The following is a 16,544-nucleotide window of genomic DNA, read 5'->3' as shown; positions in this document are numbered from 1 at the left end:
AAAAAAAATGTTGGAAACTAAAACAAAATGCAAAGAAATAGTCTGACGTTCACCAGATAGTTTAAAGCAGTGATTTGGATGAGAAAAAATTTTCCGCGAAAATTATTCGAATTTGCTAGGGTTTTTCACGAAAAAAGTGAAGACCTTTTTTTTTTTTTTAGCTCTTTACTTTGTTTGGGTGAGAAAATTCTTCCGATTTGCTAGGGATTTTCGCCCCAAAAAGTGACTTCCAAAAAAAAAAAAAAACGATTTTATTGTAATTTCCTGAGGTTTTGCGCGGATAAAATTCTTTCGATTTGCTAGGGATTTTCGAAAAAAATTTGAATACCAAAAAAAAAAAAAAAAAAACGAAATTTGTTGTTCAGATGAGAGAATTTTTAGTTTTTGAAAAATCACCCCCCCCTGTAAAATGTAGCTCGCACATTACTGGTTTAAAGGTTCCTCTAGAGCAGACAATATATTTAGCTGTCGTCATCTGGATATTACAGCTCATCTGGATATCGTCAGCAGATGATACACAGTGAAAACAATAGAATTGATTGTTATAGGTATATAAGCTTGCTATATACTGGTATTACTATAACAATCACTTCTATTGTTTTCACTTCGCATCATCTGCTGACGGCATCCAGACGAGCTGAAATATCCAGATGACGACAGCTAAATATATTGTCTGCTCTAGAGAGAATTCAGCTGAATCGAGGTGCAATATAATATCTTTCAACATTTTAAAATTCCTATGGCATGGCAATGTCGTTTGACGAATATTAAAATATAATAAGCAAAAGTTATGCAACTTGCATTTTCCATTTATGACGAAATATCGTTGAAAGAAAATCAATTTCCAAGGTTGACAGGAATTCAGTTGAATTCAGTGTTGTTTGAAAATGATATTATTTTTTATTCTAAAGTTGGAATTTATTCATTATTTTCTGTATTGAATGGAATCAATTGAATCCAGGGAATGTCGATGAAATATTATTTGACTAATATCGTGTTTATTGATGCAAGCGGGTATGATGCATTCACATTCTCAAAGATTTTTCTTGGGGAAACGCTCCTCCAAGGAAAATTTTCATCTGAAAAAGCAAAGTTATATAAACGTGATGTGATTGTATTGAATTTCAAGAAAGCATAAAACTGTTCGTCATATAGGTAATGCCTTATTATTTTTTCGCGAGAAAAAAATACTGAAGAGTGCTCAAAACGACAAGCACCTGAGTTCTCAAAATGATTGACATAAAATGACTGCAAGATTTCCGATCTCCGTTGAAAAACAGGATATTCCTGTCTTTTGACGGTTGATGAAAATGATATAGAAGCTACATATTTATTGGAAGTGACGCAAATTCGCTTAAAAATGACTACTGTGAAAAGCGGGAGAGGAAATTATTGTGATAAATGCAAAGCTTGTAATTACATATAATCAATTGTTGGCTTTTGACAGCTTATAACACAATGCGAGTGTTTGTTACTTCAAATTTATTGGAATGGTTAAACATAAATCGGCAGCAATAGTTTGGAAACAGCATCTGTAATTCGTGCGCATTTTCTTTCACGTTCGTTGAACTGAACAACTGTTAGTTTTGGAGTAAATGATTATTTCGAACAATAACATGGAATAATTTATGGTTTTCATGTGAAGGAAATTCCCTGGCTAAACCGACTGCATGAAATTAGCATTCGAATGCTAAACATGGGAATCTATGCCTACTCCAACTGATTGTTATAGGCTGGATTAAGCCGCAAAAATTTGTGTATAGAATATTTATTGCTGCAGATGCTCGTGCGAGGGGGGAAGAGGTTGGTAATTCAATTAAAAACAAGCAACGTTAATTTAAAATGAATAAAACCGAGGGTAAAGTCAACCATTTTTAAAATGATTTGTATCGAGAATGGGAGCGTGTGTGAACTAAAGACTGACATACAGCATTTTTTTTGTATGAAAAGCTTTCCATCCAGCGGAACTTCCGTTGTGACTTGCTTACGGGTGTGCGTCATAAATTTTGGCGCTGCTAAAATAGCTGTGCTGTTTTTTTGTCGTATTTTTTTCGCACAAGATTTATCGAGCAACGCAATCTGTGTAGACACAGATTTTCGACACTGATGTACATTTTCCCAAATGCTATAGAAACACCACCATCTTTATGCTATCAAGCTGGTACTTTACCAAATTATTATTGCTTTGAACAACAACAAAAAAATAACTAAAAAACCATGCACTGGTTTTTTTCGAAAGAATAGTATGTATTTTAAAAAATGCCTTTAAACCGAATATTTGTCACATAATCAGCATCTCAATGAATCGGCATCTTATGTGAGTGCTCGCAACATAATAACCTAGTTGCTTTACACGTGCTCATTTCGCCGTAACTTCATTACGTTCGCCTTCTTCGTAAAATACGAATAATGAATATTCATTGCTCACTCAGTGAGTCTCACTGTTTGTATGCGAAACCCAGTGCCTCCGCTACACCAAAAATGGAATATTATTTTTAGACACATAATTTGCACAAAAAAATTTTTCGTGGGAGTTTCCATGGGTAAATTTGTGATGATGATGATATTCAAACATCTATTTCATTATAAGAGACATCAAAAGGTGACACATTTCCACTTGAAATTGTATTCATATCAGTATTACATCTTCCTTTAAAGAAGAAAAAATGCCAACATTATAATTTTCCAAGAAATTAAATAAAAGTTTTTTGCATGACTTTTCAATACCGGAAATTATTGATACGATATTTTTTTGTGGAACCGTCAACAACACAAAACAAATCGAGCATCAATAAGCCGATTCAAATGAATTTCAGAAAAAAATGTTTTCCACAGTGATTGAAACACGTGTGTAGTGAACAACAAAGAAACCAACAAAGAAATCGTTTCAAAAGTTTCAATCGTTGGAAATGAAAATTTAAGCTTGACACAGATCAATTACGAATCGTGGACTAGAAGCGACAGTATATGTGGGAAGCTGTTCGAAAAAAAGAATAGAGATAAAATGCCGAAAACAATAAACGGGTGAATTAGTGTTATCAGTGAACATGTCAGGGGGAAAATTGATAGCACGAGAGAAAAAAATACGAAGTCTGTCGAGAAACTTGATCAAGTGAATTTTCTTTCGAATAAAGTTTGTGCGGAAAACTTTTTTTCTGTTGTCATTATTTATTTAAGTGAGAAAAAAAACCAACGCCAACGTGTTGGTGAACACGATTACAAATCAAGGAACAAAAAAGGTCACTTTCTGACGCAGCACAATTCCGGTTGGCTAAGTTTCGTTTTAAAAAGAGAGCATTTCATTTTTTGTTGACCATTTAATTCCAGGCGAATGGCAAGTGAGCTTTTTTCTGCCATGCCATATTGAATTCTCTTTCTGCTTCCTTATGTTGCTGGTGTCTTTCATCAATTTGTACTAAATGGCCCGAAGTGTGATTATTACGACACCATTGAGCGAATGTAATCGGTGTTTGTTGTAACTAAATGGTCTGCTCTTCTTGATGGATGAAAGTTTTCGGTCAAAGTTTACTAATAGAATTTGATTTAAGTCGGCAAAGTTTTTTCCACACCACAAAGATGCGTTTCGTTTGTTTATTTTCGCAGAAAACGACAAAATTCTATGTTTTAATATGTTCTGATGGAAAAATTTAAATGGAAACGTATTTTTCGTTGTCCGTATGAGTTCTAATCATTTTTGATCTGAAATAATTGAATTAGGAAAGTTTAATGACTTTCTGTTGGGTTATGTTTTGTTCGGGATTATTTTTCCAATCTATTTTCGCTCATTTGGCAATGCGATGATGACAAATTTTGGTCTACTGATAAAATGATTAGCCCTCAAAAGCTTCAATTTCTGTCAGATTAAGTGCGATATGCGCCAGATTATGTCCACGAATGTTTGCTACGCTCCAAATCATGATTGCAGCCAAACATTTTTAGACTGTTTTGTGTGTTTTTTTTTTGGATTATGTTTTGAGTATCATGATTAATGGGCTTAAGTAGATAAAACCGAAAGCCACATTGTACGGTGGCTTGTTGAAACCATCATCGATAGTATTTGACTAAATGTTTTGCGCACAAATTCAATTTATTACACCACACGAATATCACATCTCACCAAATCAAAAAAGCGAACCGAAATTCCATTGCAATTACACTGACGACAATAATAAAAAGCATTTACTGCTTTTGTAATTGTATCCGGTAATTTTATGTTCGATGTTCGTGCAAATGGATTTTGTGTATAGCACATTCTCAGATAACGTCAACAAAATTCAATTAAGAACGATTTCGCGCTTACGCTAGAAATTGAAGATAAAAGGTAAATCGCCGTTCAAACGTAAATTTTGTAATTTGTGTAAATAAATCCGAACGAACGGAAATACACATGTTTTGCTGAGTCAAGAAAATGATGGGGTGCGTAACGTTTTAACAAAACAAAAAAAACGACAAACGAAAATCGAATCAATTCATCAAGGAAAACAATAATATCGTTTGAATCGGTCATTTTCAATCCATTATATGACGATTCCGTTCATTGAGAAATGTCAGTCACTTTCGATCGAATTGCATTTCAACGATAATCAGTCATGTTCAAACAATTTCAATAAATAAATCACCGATTTACAAGACGGTGTGTGCGTAACTTTGGATAAATTGGTTTGTGATGCATTCAGGGCATTCCGTAACTATTATTGTATGTATCAATTAACCGAACAATATATTTTACTGCTGCATCAGCATGAAAACAATCAATCAACGGGTTAATATGGTCACAATTGCGTTGAACGATTTTTTCTTTCGCTTGTTTGTGTTGTTTTATTGTTTTCAAACATCAAACTTGTATTTGTGTCAACTCATGTAATGTATATTGATTAGCCATCGTTGGAAATTGCGTGTAAAAACGATGGTTCACAATATATTTACTAACATTTCATTCCCCTTGGCCAAGAAGCGAGGGAGAGAAAGAAAGAGAGAGATTTATTGATCGAATCATGAGTTATTGTTTGTCGATGGAAAAAGGTATGGTATTTTGTTGGTTCAGGTAAAATGGTCCATAAAATAAATTCCACCATAATCTCGTCTCTTTTCAAATTGCAATTTATCGTTGAACATTAGAACTGGATCTACCGATGCAAAATTGTACAGTGCACCTTTTATTTTCATCGATGCCGAACAATTGTTAACGGTTGGCGTCAAATAGATTTCGTAAAATGAATTGCAATTGCCGGTGGTATGAAAAATGTCATCTCGCTTGAACATACACATACTATGACAGTCGCAACCCAATCGCTTACCGCATATTGTGTGCCACCTATTGTTTTTCCAAACAAAACATCAACTCTAACTCACCTTAAACTATTTTAACAGGTTTCACGTTACGTTCATAATCAAAGTTGAAAGTTTACCATGGCGATAGAAACTAATATCAAATATTGCATGGATTTTGCTTCACAATATTTATTAGATTTCATTGAAATTTGATTGCGTTCACAATGTTTAGAACCACAATTGTAATGAATAGGTTCACCATTACCCGTCTTTGTCACGCTTTGATGCTCTTTCCGCTGTAGTTTATGAAGAAATGCAAACATACAAACGAACAGAATAAATCAGCATGTTTTAAATTTCAGTTAGGGTTTTCTTTGGAAAATAAGTTGGATTTGTTTTTTCCGCTACGTAGAATGTCATCAGGCAAATATAAAGCGACGTCACATTTTTCTTTATCGCTTTCAATTTTTTATTCAACTTCATTCACTCAATGCAATGCATATTTCTCTGCCATCAAAATTTCCATTTGTATCATAACGCTGTGATGTCTATTGCCGTTTGTTTGGATGTATTTGCTTGGGGTCCATTGTGCCAAACCAATGTTGCTCATATAAAACATCATAAAGTATAATATTCAATAATATTTGCAAATAAGGTAACCGTTCTTTTCTCTCTTTTACTCGTTTTACTTGATGTCATTTTTGCAAACCAATGAACATGATTTCTATTTGATTTGTGTTTGTGATGCAAATTCCTGATTTGGTCCTTCTGCTTTTTATTGGCTTTATTTCGATTTGACTTCAATAAGAGTGACTTCATAAAATGTTTTTCTCCATTTGACATAAAAAAATGGGCGCCATCCGGACTTTTAGTGGGTCAAATATGTGGACAAATAGACCAGTTATATATAACAAACCGACCAAAAAGGTCAACACAAATTGATTGTTGATACATTGTATTGTAACTGTCAGAAAATGCCTCCTTCATCTTTTTCGTCAATCAATACATTCCAAAAGTTATTTACTACCTCGAAACTTCCATGTCAATATTGATACAATTCAAATGTTATCATTATTGGTGGCATAGTTGGCCAAGAATTTTTCCACTCTATTGTAGTATATTCTTCCGAATTTCCAATGGAAACATACAATGTCAATTAAATTGAAGAAATTGGAATTACTTAGCGAACATATTATGCCACCATTATTTTTGAAATTTCAAAAGATTAGTTTAAAATACCAAGTGCGATGATTTTTATCTAATTCCATCAAATGAACGGTTTTAATAATGCTTGAATTAAAGCACTTCTTCCATAAATTATATCTTTTATGGCTTTCTTCAGACCGGACGAATTATGACACAAGGAAACGAAAGGCAAAAAAATCAGTTTTGTTATACATCATAATTTGGGTAGAACTTGGTGAGACCAACACAGCGGTGTTTTTATTCATATCGTATAACATCAGAATAAACGCAATGAAAAGAATGGTTGGCTCACTCATTTTTTATTGCAATTATGCGTCGAAGCAAAGTGCCTCCTTCAGTAAAGCTAGAGCATTTATAAGTATGCTGAAGATATTTTCCAATCATATCTGATTAGTTAGATACCTCCTTCTCTTGCTTACAGAAATTCCCGTAAGTGAGAACAAGAGATGAGATGCGACGTGCTTTCGCAGTCTCTCAAATAGAATTTGAGTTTATCTTTTGCTAATTCGAATATCTTTTATGTTTGGATTTTTTGCAAAGTATTAAACGGATATGTATCCATAGCAATTTATCTGCAATTAAAATCAGAATTTTCATGATATGCTTTTAATTATTTATAAAAAATGATATAAACGTGTGCGAATGAAAATGTTTATGATATCTTTTTGATCGATCATTTCGTTTACGGTTGCTGAATTTAAATGGTTCCATCATTTCTGAATTCCGAAAACAAACGATGCATTCCAACCGTGTAACTACACGCCGTATACGAGTGATTGAACTTGATTTCAATGTGATATAAGCAACAAAGACAGTGTTCATTTTTTTACTGTACGAAATAGAAAACCGACATCCTATTGAAATACGAGTGTTGCACAAAAGATAGTAAAACTATCCGAATATTTTATGGTTTGCCATTTTACGATTGATATTTGTGTGTATGCAGTTCAGGCTAAATGACCTTTTATGACGATATATTGCGAAAAGAAAAAATCAAACGAATCCATTCGTTGCGATGATGAAATCAAAAAAACCATAAAACTACAATGATGCGTTAAGCCCCGTAAAATTATGGATTTAGTAGTTTGTTGACTTGAATACAAATAGATAGAATCAAAAAATTAAAGGACATTGAAAGAAAAATCATCGAACAAAGTGATCAAATGGTTATAATATCATCGCTATCAGTATTTATAATTCAACAAATATTGCCCATAAACCAAAATACTATGTGTGGATGTTGTTCGTTGCTATAGACCATGAATTAATCCGAAAATAGTCGAAATTCTCTAGCAAAGTGGTTTTATTGCAATCAATCAAAATGAAATCAATGTATTTTTGAACTTGATTTTGACTTTCAATACGAACGAACACTCATCTATAACTTCAATTCAAGTATTTATGAGGATTTCGAAACTTTTTTGATTGGTCTTAATCGTAATATTGACCAGACGGTAATACATTCATACATTTTTGCCGTCTGGTATGGAGTCTTGCATGTGAACTAGGCGAAAGTATTTTCACCAAATGCCAGACACTTCAATATTTAATGCAAAAGATTATTATTGGACTAAGCAAATACAGAATTTTTACATTTCGATTCGCATTTCGAGATGTAGGCGTTTGATAGGTATTTACAACAGTTCGAAATCCATTAAATTTGATTTTAATTTGATTTAATTGCGATGCTAGTCGATCAGCTGCTCCGAAATAACAAAATCGTATCCATTTCAAGATTTGGATCCTTTTTGGAAAATATATATGCTAAAGAGCATGTATGGGGTGTTGCTTTGTTTATTTTTTCGAGGAATTTGTAATCTTAAGAATTCGATTTTACATCACGTTCACGAATATGGGCCTTTGAATTTGAGGCCAAACATTGTCCTTTCGATTAAACTCAAAAAGTGTCTGCTATAAATTACGTAATATAAAAAGGGAACGGAAAACAATTGAAATTTGTTTCCTAACAAACAGTAAATTCCTTTCAATTTAATTGTTTCTTCAATGCGACAACAGTGTTTGGCGTCACCACTGTGAATTCAATAATAAATTTTTGACAATAAAACCAAATTTACCATTGACATTTCGATAGTACCACGAGGCGCAAACGATGGATGAATGTAAATAAATCATATTCACACAGCGAACGTTATGTTATGACGTAAACAAACGAGATATGATGCACACACACATCGTGCGTTATCGCTTTAACCGAAATTTTGATCCATAAATAAGTTTTTATTCAAACCACATATAATCAAGATTTGATTGAAATCCAAACTTGAAGCGTCATTCTTGTGTTGTGCGAAACTTTGTGGCTTTTCCATTCGAATAAACTTCAATGTAACAACTGGCAGGAAAGATCGTAAATGTTTTCGTTGAAAGGAAGAATCAAAAACTTAGCAAACATCGTTGCCAAATGTGTACGTTAAACTTGAAAAAAAGAGGTGGAAAAAACATAAAACGGAAATGCAATTGTGAATTTGCAAATATGCCAAGTTTTTTTTAGCTCACAAATTATGCTTGGGAAAGTCGCTAAATGAAATGAAAATGGTGAAAACGAAAAAAAAAACGCGAAAACATTGAGAAGGAAAATATTCAATCACAAACAAAACGAATTGACGAAAGGCACAATCAATGGCTATGCCATATGATCCAACTGTGAAAACAAAGTACACACAATGAAAGCAAAAAAAAATGACGACTAGAACAAGCGATTCGATGCAAAATTGACGATTTCGCGGTATTCGATAAATGAGAATGGCCAAATACAATGACATAATACCATTTTCTCGTCAAAAATCCATTGCCATTGGCACGGACTTTTTTTTCATTAATCGAATGAGAAAATTATTACGTCGTTATCGAATAATCCATGAAAGACAGAGCAAAAAAATGATTTTTTGGGTAAAATTTGATTTATGAAAAATTCGCAATGTAAACTAATGATGGAATACGAACCTTTTTCGCATAAAATTTATTGTGTATAGGTATGAGTTGAGAAGGTTTCGAGCGTAAAATCTTCATTAATCATTTTGCAATGATTGAATTGGCAATGTGTTTTGACGAGCCCGGTTTGCTCGCATTTCCCGGTGACGTCGTTGTAAATGTCAAAAGTAATTTCCAACCGCTTTATTTGACTGGATTTTGCTGCATATACACAAACAAGAAGAAGCAAAAACTTATGAGGGATGTCCGCTTTTGTTCGATTTAATGGCGGAAAATGAGTTTGTTTTTTTTTTCATTCATATTGACGTCGAATCACCAGCAAATTTATCAATTATTCCGCAAGAAAAACGAATAAAAATAAAAATATATATTTTATCCGAACAAAACCATTTAAAACAACAGCGTGATCGTAATTTTAATTAGTATTTTTTGTCTCGTTATCTTTTCCTTTCAAATAGTCACCACCAAGTTTTATCGTGTTCAGTCAGAGATTCATAATGAATCTGAACATGACTTGCACTCTTTTTTTTTGTTATCACACTAAAAAGAAAGCAACACTTCGAAACTACAACATTGACACTCTGCAATCATTGTTCAAACTTTGTGTGCATCGTAGTGACAATTTCATTTTATTTTTATCAGTGTTGGTTTTTTGCTTTTCAGTTCAATGAAAATCCTCTCTGGCGACATAACCATGGTCCATAATTTCACTTTAGTCTGATGTTAATAATGTTATTAATGAATGCATGCCATAAAAGCAGCCACGAACATGCGGAACACCAAAAATTACAATTAATGCGACCAAGTGCGTTCAGTTCGATGGTAGCTCAATGCATCGAAACAACAGCTGTATGCAACACTGGAAATATGGTACACCGAAACCGAAACCATCCAGCACTTTGACAATCACCACGAGATAACATAAAACAACAGAAACGCTGGTGTGTCTACAAAAAACTGGTTTTATCTGACATATTTTTTGTGTTGTAAAAAAGTGTCCGCAAGCAAAACTACAAGTAACAGGCACGAACGAACCAACTACGCGCTTGTTTTATTCGTTATTCGTCCTTACGAATTTTTTTGCGTGTTTCGACTGTTTTCACTGATTCTCGCCTCTTTCTTCATCAGTTGTTCTCATTCCAAAATATTGTAATTCGTATCGATCGTCAATGCGAAGCACAAATTCTCTCGTTGCTAAATGCAATTTTGTGCATTCATGTTGGCCCGCATTTCTTGCTCATATTTGGTATGCCGTTCAATTGTTGGACGTTAAGTAAGCAAAAGAAGAAGTTTATGGAACGAAAAAGTATATGTTAATGCCGGTTTATAGACACTGTACTGGTCGATGCTTTCTTTCTCTCGTTTACGTAAGTATTTTGCGTTGATATATGATTGCTGGTTTATGAAAGAGGAATTCGTAAAGTCACTAGTTTCTTCTCTTTTGGTTTGTCGATCACTGTAATTTTACTTATTATAGCAATGTGTTCGCATTAAATGTGATGATTGACCTTAAATTGATGCAATTTTTTAATTCGGCCAAAGGCTTATTTTGTAAAGTTGCAACTGTTCATCATTTATTTTCGGTCATTTTATTTCAGATGATTATTCGTTTCAATTTCACCATGCTAATTAACTTCAACAAAATGTTCATAATTTACATCAATTCATATAACTCGAACAAGTAAGCCCCGTTATTGTCTGAATCAAGTACACTGTTTTTATTTTTGCATTATTTATTATCAAGTACACAGTTTGGTTTGTTTCGTTTCATTTCGGATACATTTCGTTATTTTTCAAAAACATTCCATTCTTGCGCTCACTTGAATTTTAATTTAATTTGAATGTTCACGATGGTTTTCTATTGTTTTTGCAAGGTTTCTCTTATTCTGTCGTGTTCAGGAGCCACATTAATCTGACTCGGATATGTGCTTCCGTTTCGTAGTTACCTTCACAAAAACTTTTACGCATAACATGACTGTGGCACAATAAAATTTTCTTTGTGAACCATTTTCTGTTCTGAAAATAATCTACACACGAACAGATCAACAACACGAGTCATCAAAAACAACAATAATAGCCAATTCGAGGAGGAAGATCACCACCAACCGTGAGCAAAGTATGAATAAATAAATAAAAACACACACACGAAAAATTATTATTAAAAATGCAAAATATCGCTGTTCGTTTCTCTCGCTCGCTTGTATTCAACGCTATTTTCATATCACACAATGAAACTATATATAAATAAATAAGCTGCGACGGCAAACATACGACACAAGGATATTTTTATAAACATCCAATATAATCTTATTTCTTGTAAAAATTGAAATTCTCTTTCGTTTTTGTTGATTTGATCACACAATTTTATCTTTTGTACGTGTGTGTGTATTTAGGCCGGGGGAAATTAATTTGTATCGGTTTGTTTAAATATTTACGGTTTATTTGTGTTAAAGAATATCCACTGGGCGGGAAATCATCCACGAAATTAAAAAAAAGGTAGTCTGGCCAATAACATAACATATATTACCAATGAAACACTGTGTTCCTTTCTCGCGTGAATGAATATCATACGAAATATAACAAATAATCAAGCGACTAAGACAACGAACGATGAAAATAATTATTATTCGTATCTGGTCAGCATCATATGTATTTTCGAGCGAAAAAAAAAGAATCACACACTATACTAATCATTTATATTTATATCATTTCTCTTCGTTTATTTTCGTTCATTCGTTCGTTTGTCGCGTATTCACTCTGTATCTCATCGTATCGTTGGCGTCTCTATTAATTTTTTTTCTTACTTTTACCACATTCTAAAAGAAAATGTCACAAAAGAATTAATTTGAAATTTAATAAAACCAAAAACTTTTTACTTTAAATTGATTTTAAAATTACGTTCGAAACTTAATGGGTCGTGTGTCTACTTTCTTGTCTTTTATCTATCAGAATTTTTAATCTTGTTTTTATAGTTAAGTTTTATAGTTCATGTGGTTGTTGTTGCGATCTATTTTCTTATTTTTATGTGAAACACTTGAAAAACGTGTTAGGTTTCCAATATTGTGTTGGTCCACACAGCGCTGTGTATCTTCGATCGAATTCGATGGACAAAGTTGCTGACAAACAGCAGCAATAAAACTTGTACCGTTCAATCGTAGCGATTTTTGGTAACTAAATACACCAAGCTTGATACAATGGATTCGAAGTGTAAGCGATTCACTCTCAAGTTCCGTGTGTCTCGCATTGCATGAGCTTGACTTTAATCGGTCTCACTGTGCGTTTTCAGTTTTTCCCAATTCACTTCGGGTCGGGTTTGCTGGTTGAAATTATCGAATGTCGGATAATTTCACTCACAAATATTTGCCGCGTGGAAAATTCACTCAGCCAATGACTGAGCATATTTTCCGGCCCGAGTGTTAAACCGTGTCGTAAGTGCATACGGCATGATGAACTTGAAATTACTGAATGATAGTCGATTCATGTTTTGAATGCTACAACACGTGGTCGTGTTATTTTTCGCTCTTTCTCACATTCGACAGAGAGAGAAATGAGAATTTTTGAGTCACCAACCGGTTTTTACTCGACAAATGAGCATTTTTTTTTCGTTGAGCCAATTTTTTTTTTCATTTTTCAGCGAACAAATTAAACTTACTTGGCAGATCAAATTCATGTGCAAAGCTGAAAAGCATATTTTTAAAAGAATTTCGAGCAAACAAAATGGTAGCATCTGTTAGCTAGTTTTTAACTTAACGAAATGTTGTTATTTGCAATTATGAATTTACCTGGTTCGTATTCATAAACAGCAATTATTTCCGAAGCAATTCCATAATTTCCAAATGGTCGTTTTTCCCAAATGTTGCCATGTTTCGTTGAGTGCAAAACACTAGCAAAAACTAGAAGAATTATGCAAAAAAAATTGCGCCACATAGTTGATGGGTCGATAAAAAGTGTGTTAGGAAGATCGTTATTACGCAAAAACCTAATGGCATTTGAATGCACTGCATTCATGCTTAATGTCTAAGAGTTAGAAAAAAATACAGTGAACGACACTTGTCACATTTTGAAGCGATATTTACATGAGAGATACGTGAGTTCATAAAAGCGGAAAAATGTTCATTTTTTCCTTATATTTGGATTCCATATTGTCACAGATTGAAAATGTATTTAGGCAACAGATACTTTTGATAAAAACTGCAGAATATTTTTTTCTATTGCATTTATCACGACCAGTTTTTACTATGTAAACTTCGTTCAATCTGGATAAGTGAAAAATACACCGCTCGAAACAGATGTATTTTCATGTGTACGCAATGTCAGTAATTTCGAAGCGAGCTCTGACATAACAAGAACACTCCGGTATTTTGCTTCTTCTCACAACATTTTCCACGAATTAAAGATATCCTGAATGTTCGTGGAAATCAAGATATCCTTGAGTTTGGTTCTGACAATTAATGAAGAGGATGCTTATTAATTAATATAATGTCTGCATTCGCGTCGAAATTAAAATATGTAAACTTGTTTCTAATGTATGTATATATCGATGTCAGGCTGAAAAGATCAAGTATAACAGACTGTTAAACAGAGGTTTATTTTCATGTTGATTTCGTGCTTTTTTAAATATATTTTCTCTTTTTCTCTCGATGTGGATTTGTTTGATATTGATTTTCTTCGAAAAATCAAAAGGCACAATGGGATTCATCAGCTAAAGGCCAAAACCAGATTCATAACATACTAAATAACATTGAATTGTTCCCAGCGGTGTAATGTACCGATAAGGAACCGGTTCATAAAATGTGGATATTGTGTGAAAATTGTGTGTTTGTCGATATTTTGAAGATTATTGGTTTTGCTTGCGATAAAATATTTTATTTAACTAAACGCCCACAAATGCACAACAACAGTGCAATGAACGATTGCGAAGGCATCCAACAAAACTCTCTTCCACATAAATTCTCAATGACAATGATACCAATAAATAAGACTAAGAATGCCGGTAAATGTGTTATTCGGTTTGTTCAACATCATATAGGAATCAAGAGTGTATGTTACAAACGGCGAATTGAATGCGAGAGCCAAATCGATAAGATTGTGTCGAACATAATTTGTTTGTTTGTTGTGGATTTATGCTCTTGTCTTATTTCATTCAAGTCAAAATGAATCTTCCAACATTTGACTGAACGCAGTCAGCTAGTCGAATGGCATGCGACACATGTGCCAAGTTGAATGTGTTGGCATTTCGTATCGGCTCGTCGAATACATAAGTGAATAAGAAAAATATCACATCTCAACAATGTTATTTACCTCGTTGCGAAAATTCGATTGAAATTTATCATGAGCATAGAATTGGTGGCTGTCATGCCCTTTTGTTGTTGTTGTTGTTGTGATATAAACGCATTATGGATGTTAAATCAAAAAGGTTATTTCATTTTGACCTGTAATCAGTTTCAGTTCACGCGCTCAAAAACAGACGCACTCGAGTGAAACATTAATTTCACAATAAATAACTTGATGCTTTAAATCCCAAACATGGGCGCCGCATGACGCAACCACATTGCAAGCAGCATTGTTTAAGGTCAAGTTCTGGGTTAAGTGACGCTTAAAATCAATTAAACGTACTGGTTTCAATTTTTTTCTATTTCAAAAGTGTACTCGTACTCTTATGCTATTATTAATATGTGGCAAATTATCAACAAAATTTCCAACTAAAATCGGTAATAAACTTAATTCCATAAGTAGAACCCATTTCAAATCTGCACCGCCAACGCAAACTGCTTGCCATGTTCAACATGCTGTTTTTCATTCATTTTTGGTGTGACAGTGAACGTGATGAACATTTCAAACAAAACTAAATTAAACCACATGCGATACAAAACATTTTCGCTTACTCTCAGCTGGATGGTTTAATTTAAGCGATGGCTTCCGCCACTCTCACTTTTGATTATAACACGTACACTATCGAGAAAAAAAAGGTTTTGTTAAACGCTCATAACACGTCTTACTCCTAGAAATGTGTCCAATGTCAAAAATAATGTGTTTATCCTTTGAATTATTATGTAAATATGTTTTTCAATGTTTTATATTTATTCAGTTTTTTTACAAAAATCAAATATTACCGTTTAACTTCTTTTCGGTAGTGTACGCACATTCAGTATTCAAATTGTAATATTCGCTTCTAATTCCAATGCCTAGTTGCCTTAAATTTATTTTAACTTCAAAAACGGCACATGTTGCTACCCACCCAATGCGATTATACATAAAAATATATTTTAAATTCATCAGAGACCATTTCATGTTTGCACACAGGTGAAAATGAACAGCTGAATCGATATAAGCAGCTTCAACGGAATTTCTGCCATTTTGTTATATTTATGGAGTAAAACAACAACTGTTGTTATATTTAATTAATTCCCATGACGTTCGAATGCGACACGTTTTATGTTCTTTAATGGCATTTATTCAATCGGAAGAGAACGAAAATGAAAAGCACCCATTTAGTTTCCATTAAAATTGGAATTGGGCAGCCGACATAAATATATGCATATAACTGATAAAATGATAAGATAATAATATCCGTCATTTGACGGGTTGTAATTAGTGTGTATTTTGTTTGAAGAGGATAGAAAAAATGTGGTGGATTTTGATGCGCCAAATTATCTAACCTATATACGAAATGAAAATTGCCCTATCATTTTCAGATTCATTCCCTTGTCCCAATTTCCCAATTGGCGCATAATCTAATAAAATCATCATCCCAAATCGCTTCAAATAAAGACATTCCATTGAGCTCATTGTGAAAACTTTTCACTTTGGCAATCAGCTTTTATATTTATTCAGTCTGTATAAACATTAGACACTCAAATCCCTTTAAAAAAATTCTTTTTGCTTATTTTTCGAATCATTTGATTGAATGAAAATTTACAAATGAATAAAGCCAAATAAAAAAAATATAGACTTTCATTTATTGATATTGAATTTACATGAAATGCGAGGGATTTCTAAATTTGAATTTAATGAATGGCAGCAGCCGGTTTGCCAAGCATACCAAATAAAAATGCAAAAGCCTAATCATCCTTTTGCAATTGAATGGAAATTGCTCGCATAATTTTCCGTAGTAATGT

At 33.3% G+C, this 16,544-nt stretch overlaps 1 protein-coding gene across 1 annotated transcript in view; it reads right to left on the bottom strand.

The window, feature by feature from the left end:
• Window positions 1-12,592, bottom strand: part of LOC116349207 (FMRFamide receptor) — a 33,006-nt gene extending 20,414 nt beyond the window's left edge. The window contains exon 1 of the mRNA XM_031780541.1: window positions 9,439-12,592. The gene's annotated coding sequence lies outside the window, so the exon portion shown is untranslated. The remainder of the gene's footprint in view (window positions 1-9,438) is intronic.
• Between the last annotated feature and the right edge of the window lie 3,952 nt (window positions 12,593-16,544).

This window comes from Contarinia nasturtii, unplaced genomic scaffold (assembly GCF_009176525.2).
Source record: "Contarinia nasturtii isolate CC-2019 unplaced genomic scaffold, AAFC_CNas_1.1 Cnas_scaffold_2806, whole genome shotgun sequence".
NCBI classification, from domain to species: domain Eukaryota; kingdom Metazoa; phylum Arthropoda; class Insecta; order Diptera; family Cecidomyiidae; genus Contarinia; species Contarinia nasturtii.
The sequence above is the reverse complement of the archived record's forward strand: the minus strand, read 5'-3'. Positions and strand labels throughout refer to the sequence as shown.